The sequence below is a fragment of the Cicer arietinum genome, chromosome 5 (genome assembly GCF_000331145.2).
Source record: "Cicer arietinum cultivar CDC Frontier isolate Library 1 chromosome 5, Cicar.CDCFrontier_v2.0, whole genome shotgun sequence".
In the NCBI taxonomy this organism is placed as follows: domain Eukaryota; kingdom Viridiplantae; phylum Streptophyta; class Magnoliopsida; order Fabales; family Fabaceae; genus Cicer; species Cicer arietinum.
Window position 1 is genome coordinate 36,991,636 of NC_021164.2, and position 10,828 is coordinate 37,002,463.

Consider the following 10,828-nt stretch of genomic DNA (forward strand, 5'->3'; position numbering starts at 1 on the left):
TCTAGCTATTGCACACTTAATGAAGCCATTAGTCCAAAAAATGAATCTTTTATTATCATAGAATATGGGAATGTTACTCTCAAGGATTTTGTAATATTCCAGTTGGTGTTTCATCCATAGAACTTGAGAGTTGCAGCTAGCTCCTGAAATGCACTCAACCTCTACTGTTAACATTAAAATTGTGTTTTGTCTCTTAATTTACCAAGAGATTAACTTTTCACCAAGAAATGTTCAATTTCCACTAGTGCTTTTTCTTTCAAGTTTGTGTCCATCATAGTCAGCATCACAATAGCAACTTAATTTGTACTTAATAGACTTCTTATAGAACAAGCCAATGCTGGAAGTACCTTTAAGATATCTATTGGATCCTCTTAACAATAGTTAAGTGAGATTCCCTTGGATTAGCCTGAAATATTGGACGCACACACACTTAATAAAATATCAGGTTTGGAAGCAGTAAGGTATAGATGTGAACCAATCATTCCTGTGTATCTGTTCTGGTCAACCTTCTGGTCTGATTCATCATTTTTCCAATGAGCAAGTATGTTGCATTGTTGTAGCCATAGGTTTGCAATCATTCATCTTAAACTTCTTGAGAATCTCTTTTGTATATTTGGTTTGATGGATGTATATGCCCTTATGACTTTGCAGAATTTGTATCTTTTAGAACAACTTCAGTTCTCCCATCATGATCATTTGAAATTCATGCTACATCTACTTAACAAATTCTTGACAAAGAGTGCCATTAGTAGATCCAAAAGTAACGTCATTAACATGAATTTGAATAACAAGAATGTCATATCCTATTGATTTTCTAAAATTGGTGGTGTCTACTTGTCCTCTTTTGAAACTGTTTTTAAAAAATAAATTATTTAATCTATCATATCATGCCCTAGATTCATGTTTTATTCCATAAAATGATTTCCTAAGTTTAAACACATAGTTTGTAAATTCAAAGCTTTCAAAACTAGAGGGTTTCTTAACATAGACTTCTTCACTTATAGACCCATTTAGGAAAACTTGTAACCTTGTGATACCAGCCTGGCCTTCTTTCTGACAACTTATCTCTTTTCATTTAAGTTGTTTTCGAAAATCCATTTGGTTACAATAATGTTTTTCTTTGGTTTGGCTACTAGATCCCAAACATAATTCCTTTTAAATTCATTCAACTCTTCTTGCATTAAAAGGATCCAAGGAAGATACACTTTTGTGGGAGAGGATCAAACTTGCCAAGGTTGTCTTTAGTGTTTATCATATAACAAATACAACCAAATTGCTTAAAGTAAGAGATATTAGGTGTTTTTCCCTTCCATAATTCATATGATGTTTTATTCAATATTGGTATAATTAAAATTATATTCTGAATATAGCATGCAGTGTTAATTGTCTCTACCCAGAAATATTTTGCAGCATCCATCTCATTTAACATGGTTCTATCCATTTCTTGAAGGGATCAATTATTTCTTTCTACAACTCCGTTTTGATGTGGTGTTCTAGGAGAAGAGAAGTTGTGTGAGATTCTATAACAACCCATTTAATTAAAATCTATTAAATAACGATTTTAAAGCTATTAACATATAAATTTAAAAATAATGAATTTTAATAAAATGAGAATAGGAAAGAGGTAATATGGAAAACGTCCAAGGGTCATAATGGGAAATTTCCATTCATTTTCCCTCACTTATTCATTTCCCAGTAGAAAGCTGGAAAAACATTATCTTATTTCTTCTTTCTCACTTCCAAGAGTTGGGAGAAAACCGCAAACTCGTATTGCTCATCATCTTTCCCAAATCCTCCATTCCTCTTTTAAATATCTCCAAAACCATAAGTTTATTAAACCTCATTAGACTTGCTTTGACCCATTGCATGTCTAGTCTCATCTCGCAACCACCAATAATCGATCAAATCGTGTTGAGGAGAAGATAAGTAACAACAAAGAAAAACTCCAAAATCATTGGAGCAAAGTGCGAAAAATGAAAGAAATTGAAAGCTAAAATTGTAGAATACTTCCCCAAATCAGCTCAAATCAAAGAGGAATTTCCTTAGAAAATGATGAGTTCTTTTCTAAGCACAAAATTTACTTTTGCATGTGGATTTTATGGGTCAAGTTTAAATCTCATTTATTGTATACACTATTTTCTAGGTTTGATGTTGAGTTTTTATTAAAATGTAAAAGTGAGAGGAAAATATGTGTTTTTAGCATGTAGGAAATGTTGAAAATCTACATTTAACTCTTTTAAAAACCATATATTTTGCACGTGTTGGTAAGATGATTCTAATGTGTTAGTAACCAAGGAAATATAATTAATTGTGATAGGTGGAATACCTAATTAATGCGTTCTTAGAATTCCTACACATGTTGTTCTACTTTTAATTCTCTTTATTATTTTGCTTGATTTCCTTATTTTATCTCTGCCTCTGATTATGCTATTTATGATTCTATCTCTAATCATGTGGTTTCTGATTATGTCCATGCTATTTCTGATTCTATTTATGATCATGATGTCTTTTAGTATGATTATATTGTTTCTAATTTTGCCTCTGATCATGTTGTTTTTTTATTAATTCTCTGATCATGTTGTCTCTAAGTTTGATCATTCTATTTTTGATTATGCCTCCAATCATGTTATTTTTCTGTTTTTACCTCTGATCATGCAGTCTCTAAGTCTGATCACTTTGTTTTTTATTATGTCTCTGATCATTTTCTTTCTAACTTTGCCTCTTATCATGCTTAATATGAGTTTGTCTTTGACCATGCTAACTCGGCCTCTAGTCATCCTTCCTCTGATTATGATACCTTTGGTTAGAGTTTGCCTCTGGTTCAAGCTTCCTGATTCGAATGTAGAATTTAAAGTGAAAATTTCCAATTAAATGAATGATTAGTAATGGTTTTGTGGTAAGACTTGATTGATAATTAAAATGGTTGTTGTTTGTAATACATTACTAGTTTCATATTGTAAATTGTATGAAAGAAACATACATTTCATACATAAGATTTCAAGTGCACTACATTCATCCAATCATCCCCTATTTTTCACAAAAATAGATGTTGATCATCATCAAAAAGGGGAAGATTGTTAGAACGAAGTTTATTTGAATATCCATGACCCTTATTTGTTTTGATGATAACAAAATCATTTTGTGGATACAATTTAAAGCACTAACGGTCTAATTAAGTATGCAGTTCCCAGATCAAAGGGATTTGTATGATCTTAAGTTGCCTCCTTTGATGATTGGACTAAGATAAAGGAACACCAAGACCCAGCTTATAATTCCTTATTTAAGTCCGATGAACGCGCTCTTAAACGTGCCTCTAGTAATTCTGCCAAATACAAGCGATGATCTAATTTGTTTGTCTTTGATGATTACAACAAGCATTTGATAACATTGACAAGCAAGTGATTATCTACCTCTCATAATCGCATCAAGAATTTGATCGTTTTTACTTTTGTTAGTAAAGTAAGCTTTGATAAAAATCAATGCTCTGATGAAAGTCAATGCTATGATGAAGACAGATTTTGTGCATCCTCTAATAAATACCCTGAATTCATTATTTGTCTGAAGGTCTATGAGACATGTTATGATCATTGTATCCTCTACTCCTTTTGTCTTCATACCAAGATATGCAAAATCAATCACAATGCTTTGTTTTGACAAGTTTTATTGGGGAATTAATCTATGAAGATTTGATACGAAACTTTATGATACATGTTGATATCTTGCAATCAGTACAACGACCAGAAATCCTAAAAATCTCTATAAAACGATTTGTATTGTTGACTTGGAAAATACAAGAAACAACACACTACAATAAGCATAATATACAATCGTCTCTACACTCTTGCACTTTGTTATTTGTTTTACATAGTGGCGAGAAAAATTTTTGAGAGTGCAACTTTATAAGCACCCTCTTATTAGAGCATCTTTTCTTTTTATTTAGAAAACCCTTAAACCTTCTTAAGTTTATTGGGTATTAAACTCATGTCATAATTCCAAGACAAGAAATAAAGGAAGAGGTAAAGGCCTATCGAATTGCATATCATGCATATGGCCTTGGTAAGCTAAAGAGTCATTCTATAGAAGCATTTCCATGTAAAACCAACAAATCAGTGTGGAATAAAGTGTATGTTCCTAGATTGTCATTGACATCTTCTTATCTAAAAAATTCATATCAAATTTCAACAAAGGAAATTTTCATATAGTCATTTCATTTGCAATGCATAAAAGTCAAGTTCAAAATTTGAAGCATGTTGAAGTTTAACTAGAACAGTCGATATTCTCACTTGAATAACTATATGATGTTGTTTCAAGGGTGACATCCACAAAGAGTTTAAAGATATTGATAGTTGATGATGAAGGTCAAGAAACAAATACCACTTTTAATGTAGTTAATAAAAAAGTATTTCAAAGTCTAAAGTAAATAATTTTTTTTATGTAAACCATGTTTATTAAATTTAATTGGTTTGTATTTTGTTTCACATTTTGGCTGAAGAGAAATTTTATTATTTTTGAAATCAATATTTTACATGGAATAATTAAAAAAAATTGCCAACTTTACATTTACCTTTTATGTTCCTTTGCATCGCACGGATATTTATCGAGTAATCTCTTCATATCATTATCCATACAAGTAACAATAAAAAAATCATGGGTTGGAAACTGTTTTTATTATCTAGCTCATGTTAAAACCATCCAAAAATCATGAGACGAAGTTTATCTTTCATTTTTGTAGAGGTTAACAGTATTAAAGTTGAGAAAGCTTTGTTTGTAAATAAAAAATTGAAAAAGCTTAGATCTTTTTTCACAAATAAAAATTTATTCAAAGTTAATTGTGAACACCTCTACTATATAATTAGCATATATTATATTTTAGAATTAGTTATATTTTTAGTTTCTACAAAATATTCTACTCCCCTTTAGACTCTAAAAAATTATCATTCCATTTTTCCCTTAGTTTAGTGATTTTAAGAATTAAATAATAAATTGATAAAAAGTTTGTTGTAACACTTGACTGCACAATGCTTCATTTTTTATTTATTTTTTTACTTTTCATTTTATTTTGCAAATTAAATCAACAAAAAAAGCACGCTTCTGATTTTTCTAAAGAAATTTGGTCCTAATCCAAAAAATGAAACTCTTTGATTCAAAAGCAATAATAAAAATAAAAATAAAAAAATTCACTTTCACATAAAGTAAGTTGAATCTATTACAAACTTTTCTCTTTTTCTTAAAGAAATGAGTTTCAATGGTTAGAGTAAAATTTGATGGGAAATTCAACAACAAATAACAATAACAACTCTAACAGAACAATATGCAGCGGATAATCAATTTCTCAAACTTGCAAGAATATGTGAGGAGCAACAACAAATAATCACAGCAACTAAAATCACTACCACAGGACACAATAATTTTTAACGTGGAAAAACCTTTTCAATGTGAGAAGTAAACAACCACGGGACCAAGCCAGTAATAGAGCTCCACTATGATCAAAATATGGGTACAAGAGAGTTTCAAATATGGCACAAATTTGTGCTCAGTAACCAGCCAAAAACAGCAAGGTAACCAGCACAACAATCAGCCAAAACAATGAGAAAACAAGCATGAAATTGATAACAAAGTTCAGCAGAAAAGCCAGAAAAAACTGCTACTGTCCAAGCGCAATTTCGCCCACCTCAAACCTCTGATTGACGATCCAACCAATCAGATTGAAGTACCATGAGTCACGAACCTGCTGTCCAAATTCCAGCCCGATCCGACGGTGAACGAAGGAGAAATCGCGAATCTAGTGCAGCTACTCTGTTTTATGCGAAAATGTGTTTTGCTCTTCCTCTCTCACTTTTCTCTTTGCCTCACTCTCTGAGTTCAGCTCTCTCTCTCTCTAATCTGACCTCTCTCCACTTGGTTAAGTGAGACACATGAACTTGCACATATTGGGCCTTTCTCCACATAGGAAGGGAGCCCAAAACCCAACAAAATCAACAAAACAATAGTTTAAGATGGTCCAAAATAAGACATAATAATAGAAAATAAAAAAAAAAAATTGAAAAAACATTAATCAAAATGACCAATTAAATATTTGTTATGGATTCTTCTTGGCCTTATTTAAAAAACCTTTTTTTTTCTCTGATGATGAAGGATTTGCACCGTTAATGTGTGTCGTCAATGTCTAAGTTGATTACTTCTGATTGCTTTGACTTACCAATTTTTAGTTGTTTCTTTGTTGATGAGTATAGGATTTTTGGTAATATGTCAGACTACTTGAAGGATTTCTAATTGATTTCCCAATGTGTCCCAAAAAGAGTTAGGAGTAAGAGAAACAAGGTTTTTGTCAAAAGGCATAGTTAATAATTATGACAATTTTATGATTAATAATATTTGATTTTTCCTTTACAAAGAAACATACAAACATATAAAAATTAACAATTAACTTTTCAAAAATAAAACTCTTGAGTAAAACATATGGCACTATCCATGGCAGATTATGCATTAAATTGATATATCTCTTAAACTTGCAGTATAGTATCGCAATAGGCCTAGTGTGGAAACCCTTACCTTAACCCCTTTACGAATTTCAATTTTAATTTAATATATTTATATGTATTGCTTAAATTAAGTGTTTAAAATTGATAAATTATAATTAAAATTAATTTTAATTATAATTTTGATTCTTTTATTTTATCACGCTCATATAATACTTTTTTTTTAAAATTAAACTTTTTGGTCCCTCAAATTTTGCATATAATACTTGTTGTAATATTTATCTCAACCTATGTTTTTCGAACTAACGAGAAATGTTTTTAAATGACATAACATTAAACAAGATGATATGATAAAATACTAGTGGGTATATATTTATCCAACTTATCAAACATTGAAAAAATAACAAATATTTTCAGAAATAAAAAACAAATTACAAAAGATGAATTTATAAACTTACAAAAATACATAAACATTTTTGCATACTTCATTTTTAATTTCTGAAAATATATGTTTGTTAATTTTTAAGTATATTATTTTAATGATTGATGAATTAGATAAATATAGATTTACATGTATTTCTCCATGTCAACATGTTCAATATATTACGTCTTTTAAAAACATGTCATATCTTTAATTTTGGATATAAAAATGTTTAATTGTAGTTTTGGTCCCTCTATTATTATCAATTCATTGAATTGATCCTCTTATTTTAAAAGTTGACAGTTTTGGTTGCTCTATCATATTTTTAAACTAAAAACGACGATTTGACATATTTTTAATAACGTGGCATACAATTCTATAATATAGAACTATCTAGTTGCATTAATTATTCATATGTTATTAATTAAATTAAAAATATAAAAAAATTAAATTTTAAATCTAAGTTTTTACGACGTTTTATTCAAATTTCATAGGTATTAATCATTATACATCACCCTATCATATGTCACGTTATTTAAAATATTTCACGTCATTATTTTTTAGTTAAAAAATTATAGGGAATGACCAAAATTGTCGACTTTTAAAATAGAATAACTAATTTCGTAAATCAATAAAAATAGAAGGACTAAAATTGCAATTAAGCCTATAAAATATAGGTTGAAACCAAATTCTCAATAAATTTGATTTTTGAGAGATAAAAATATTTATGTTCCTAAACAATGTACAAGTTGTATGATTAGTATTGTATTTTGGAAGATTATAACTATAAGCATAGTAACCTTAATATATAATGATATTTTTGTTCACTTTATATCACACATATTATCTATAATGTTAAATACTTTTTTTAAATGAGCCTGTTAAATGTAAAACTAGAATAAATATATGATTATTTTACATAATTATATTGTCTATTTATTTATAACTTCGTATAATCATATTATCTTTATTGATTTCAACTCACTATAATTTATTCTGCAGTGGCATTTTTGTTCTTCATATCTTGTAAAAGAGGTGTCTGTCCAGGAAATATGAAGGTCAATTAGAGATAAATTGAATTGTGCTAGAAATTATAAGAGTAAAAAGACGTTTAAAGTTGCACACAAAAAAACTGTTGAATTATAATTTAAAATTAACAAAATTATTTGTCAACTTACATTTTAATGACATGAACATTCATTCGATTTGCACCTCCGATAATAAGGTCGTACACATTTTTGACAATCATTGTCAACAATACATCCATGATCTTCCATAAAATGTAAATCACAAAGTAATATTAATTAAAGAGGTGAAAGCTTATGTAAAAAACAGGGTTTGTAAAGTATAGATCATTCAAAAAATAAATTTTATAATAATAAAAAAAAAACGAAAAAGAGAAACAATATTTTATTAAAATTTTCTAAAATTAATAAGTGTCCATCTTTTGAATTTTTTAGAGGTCCATATTAGATGAATCTTCACAAATAAAGAATAAAATGTGATTTACTTTATGAAAATATTTTCTATTTTTATTTTAAAAAATGTGTGTTAATTTTACTTGTTAAGAATGTGTTTAAAGACTTTTGAAGTGAATAATTATCTATATTTCTAAAAATAATAAAAATATAAAAAAATAATTTTCATTATTTTTGAAAATATTTTTTCACTAACTAACATTTTATCTTAATAATTATTTATTCCAATAATCTATTATCAAAATAAATTAAATACATATTGATAAAGTAAACGAGATCTAAAATTTGAGAAGGGTGTAGAAAAGGGCTTACGTTTGCTATCAGTTACACCAAGAAGTAGGAAAACAAATAGGATCATAACATAAACAAACTTGAGAACTGCACCCATATTTGTTTTACTTTGCATGTAACAAGTAGAACATTGTTTGATCACTTATTGTTTTTAGCACTTATAGGTTGGCAAGAAACTCTTGTTTAACTTAAAATCATTATTAATGTCTCTTGATTGTATTGATGAGTCGTGTTTTCCCCTTTGATAACTCAATTGACTACTTGTCTTTATATATCACATTAAAAGACTTTTTTATTTTATTTTATAAATAAACGTTAAAAATTAGAAGTTATGTTGATTTTTTGAAATTGCAAGTGATACTTCCTAAATACGCATTCCATGTCCCTTAAGTTACCAATTGAGCTACACTTACCCAGAAGAAGTTAAAAGACTTTTGAATCAAACAAATATGTACATGAATAATTGTCTAGAAACAAAATGTCAAAAAATGTTCATTATTTTCCATAAAAACATCTTCATTAATTAACATTCTATCTTCTCTTTCTAACAATTGTTCATTTCATGAATCTTTTATCAAAGTAAAATAAACACACATTTGAAAAAATGGAAATACAATATTTTCACAAAATAAACAAAACTTAAAGTTTGAGAAAGACCGGAAAAATGACTTATGTATGCTTTGGGTTACAATAAGAAGTAGGAAACAAAACACAATCTTAAAATAAACAAACTTAAGAGTTGTACCTATATTTTTTTTTTTTTCTTTTCATGCAACAAATAGAAATTTGTTTTGACAATTTTAAAATTTTTAGTACTTATAGTTGGGGTGGGTAAAGTTCATTTCTGAACTACTTTAAAACTAAACCGAATTTGTTTCAAGTTCGAAAAAACTAAACTGAACTGATTAAACCAAATGGAATCGGTTATATAAATCAGTGAACCAGTTTATTACCCTGAACCGAATCAAATTGCTTTTAACTTAGTTTTACTTGTTCGAATTGAATTGAATTGTTATAATATGGATGATACCGAACTGAACTATTTTTGTATCAAATTAAACTAAATTGTTTTGCTCCACAAGTTTCATTAATGTTCATAGATATTTATTTAGTCTTTGGAATTGGTTTTAATTTAAAGTTAAATTTGTCCATTTTATCTTTAATTAAACATGATTTTTTACTTTTATATTTTTCACCATGTGAGATGAAATATAATCTTGTTATGTCACCAGATGATGGTTCTCATCAAGTTCTTTGTAACCTTCAATTAACATTTCAATTTTGTTTTCTAAGTAACCATATTTCACGTCGGTTTTGTGAGACTTGCTCAAAAGTTCATTAAAAACAAATTCATAATCAACATACAAAGAGATAGGGTTTGTCACTTCTTCTTCACTGTTTTCTGATTGAAATACTTTCCATGAGAGCCATGTTCAGTGGTGGAACTTTGTTTGGACATGGAGTGGCTATGTGGCTATCGCCACTAGTCTCCAACAATTTTTTTTAAATAAACTATAAGAAAAATTATACAAAAAACCTAATTAAAAAAATATACTACAACTTTCTGCCTAATTAAAAAAATATACTACAAAAAACCTAATTAAAAATTATACAAAAATTTATATGAAATCTATTAAATTGAACCAAGTCTACAACTTTTTTTTCTTTTTATGTATGAGTTTAAACTGAATCAAACCAAATAAACTCAACATCTATTGATATGGATATAGTTTCACATCATTTAAAATCGACCATCAATTTTCGAACGAAATAATAATTTTTATTTTACACTATATCAATAGAGTTATCTTATAAAATGTGTTGTCTTTAGTTAATTATTTTTTAATCATTTATACATTATTTTTTTCATTGTAGTTTATGTATTCCTATCCTTAAAAATGTTTATATAATTGTTTTAACGGTATTAAAAAATGTTTCTCCACAAAAATTTATATTTTTTTAACTAGGGATGACTTAATTATAAATTTTGTAAACACTATAAACTCAAGATAAAAGTAACATGTAACTGCCCTCTCACTACCTTAAAAATATTTATCAAATTATAGTATTAATTAGAATTTCTAGAAATTTTAATAGTTGTTAATGTTGTGTTTTTAGTAATATTAATTTAGAATCAAAGGTAAATAGAAAAGTAATGG

General features: G+C 27.9%; 1 long non-coding RNA gene across 1 annotated transcript; it reads right to left on the bottom strand.

Moving 5' to 3' along the window:
* Positions 1–7,781: 7,781 nt before the first annotated feature.
* Positions 7,782–8,895, bottom strand: LOC105851377 (uncharacterized). The gene is made up of 3 exons (XR_001143116.3): positions 8,691–8,895; positions 8,079–8,170; positions 7,782–7,939 (listed from the first exon to the last, which is right to left on the bottom strand). It is a non-coding gene; the product is annotated as an uncharacterized lncRNA (long non-coding RNA).
* Positions 8,896–10,828: the final 1,933 nt, after the last annotated feature.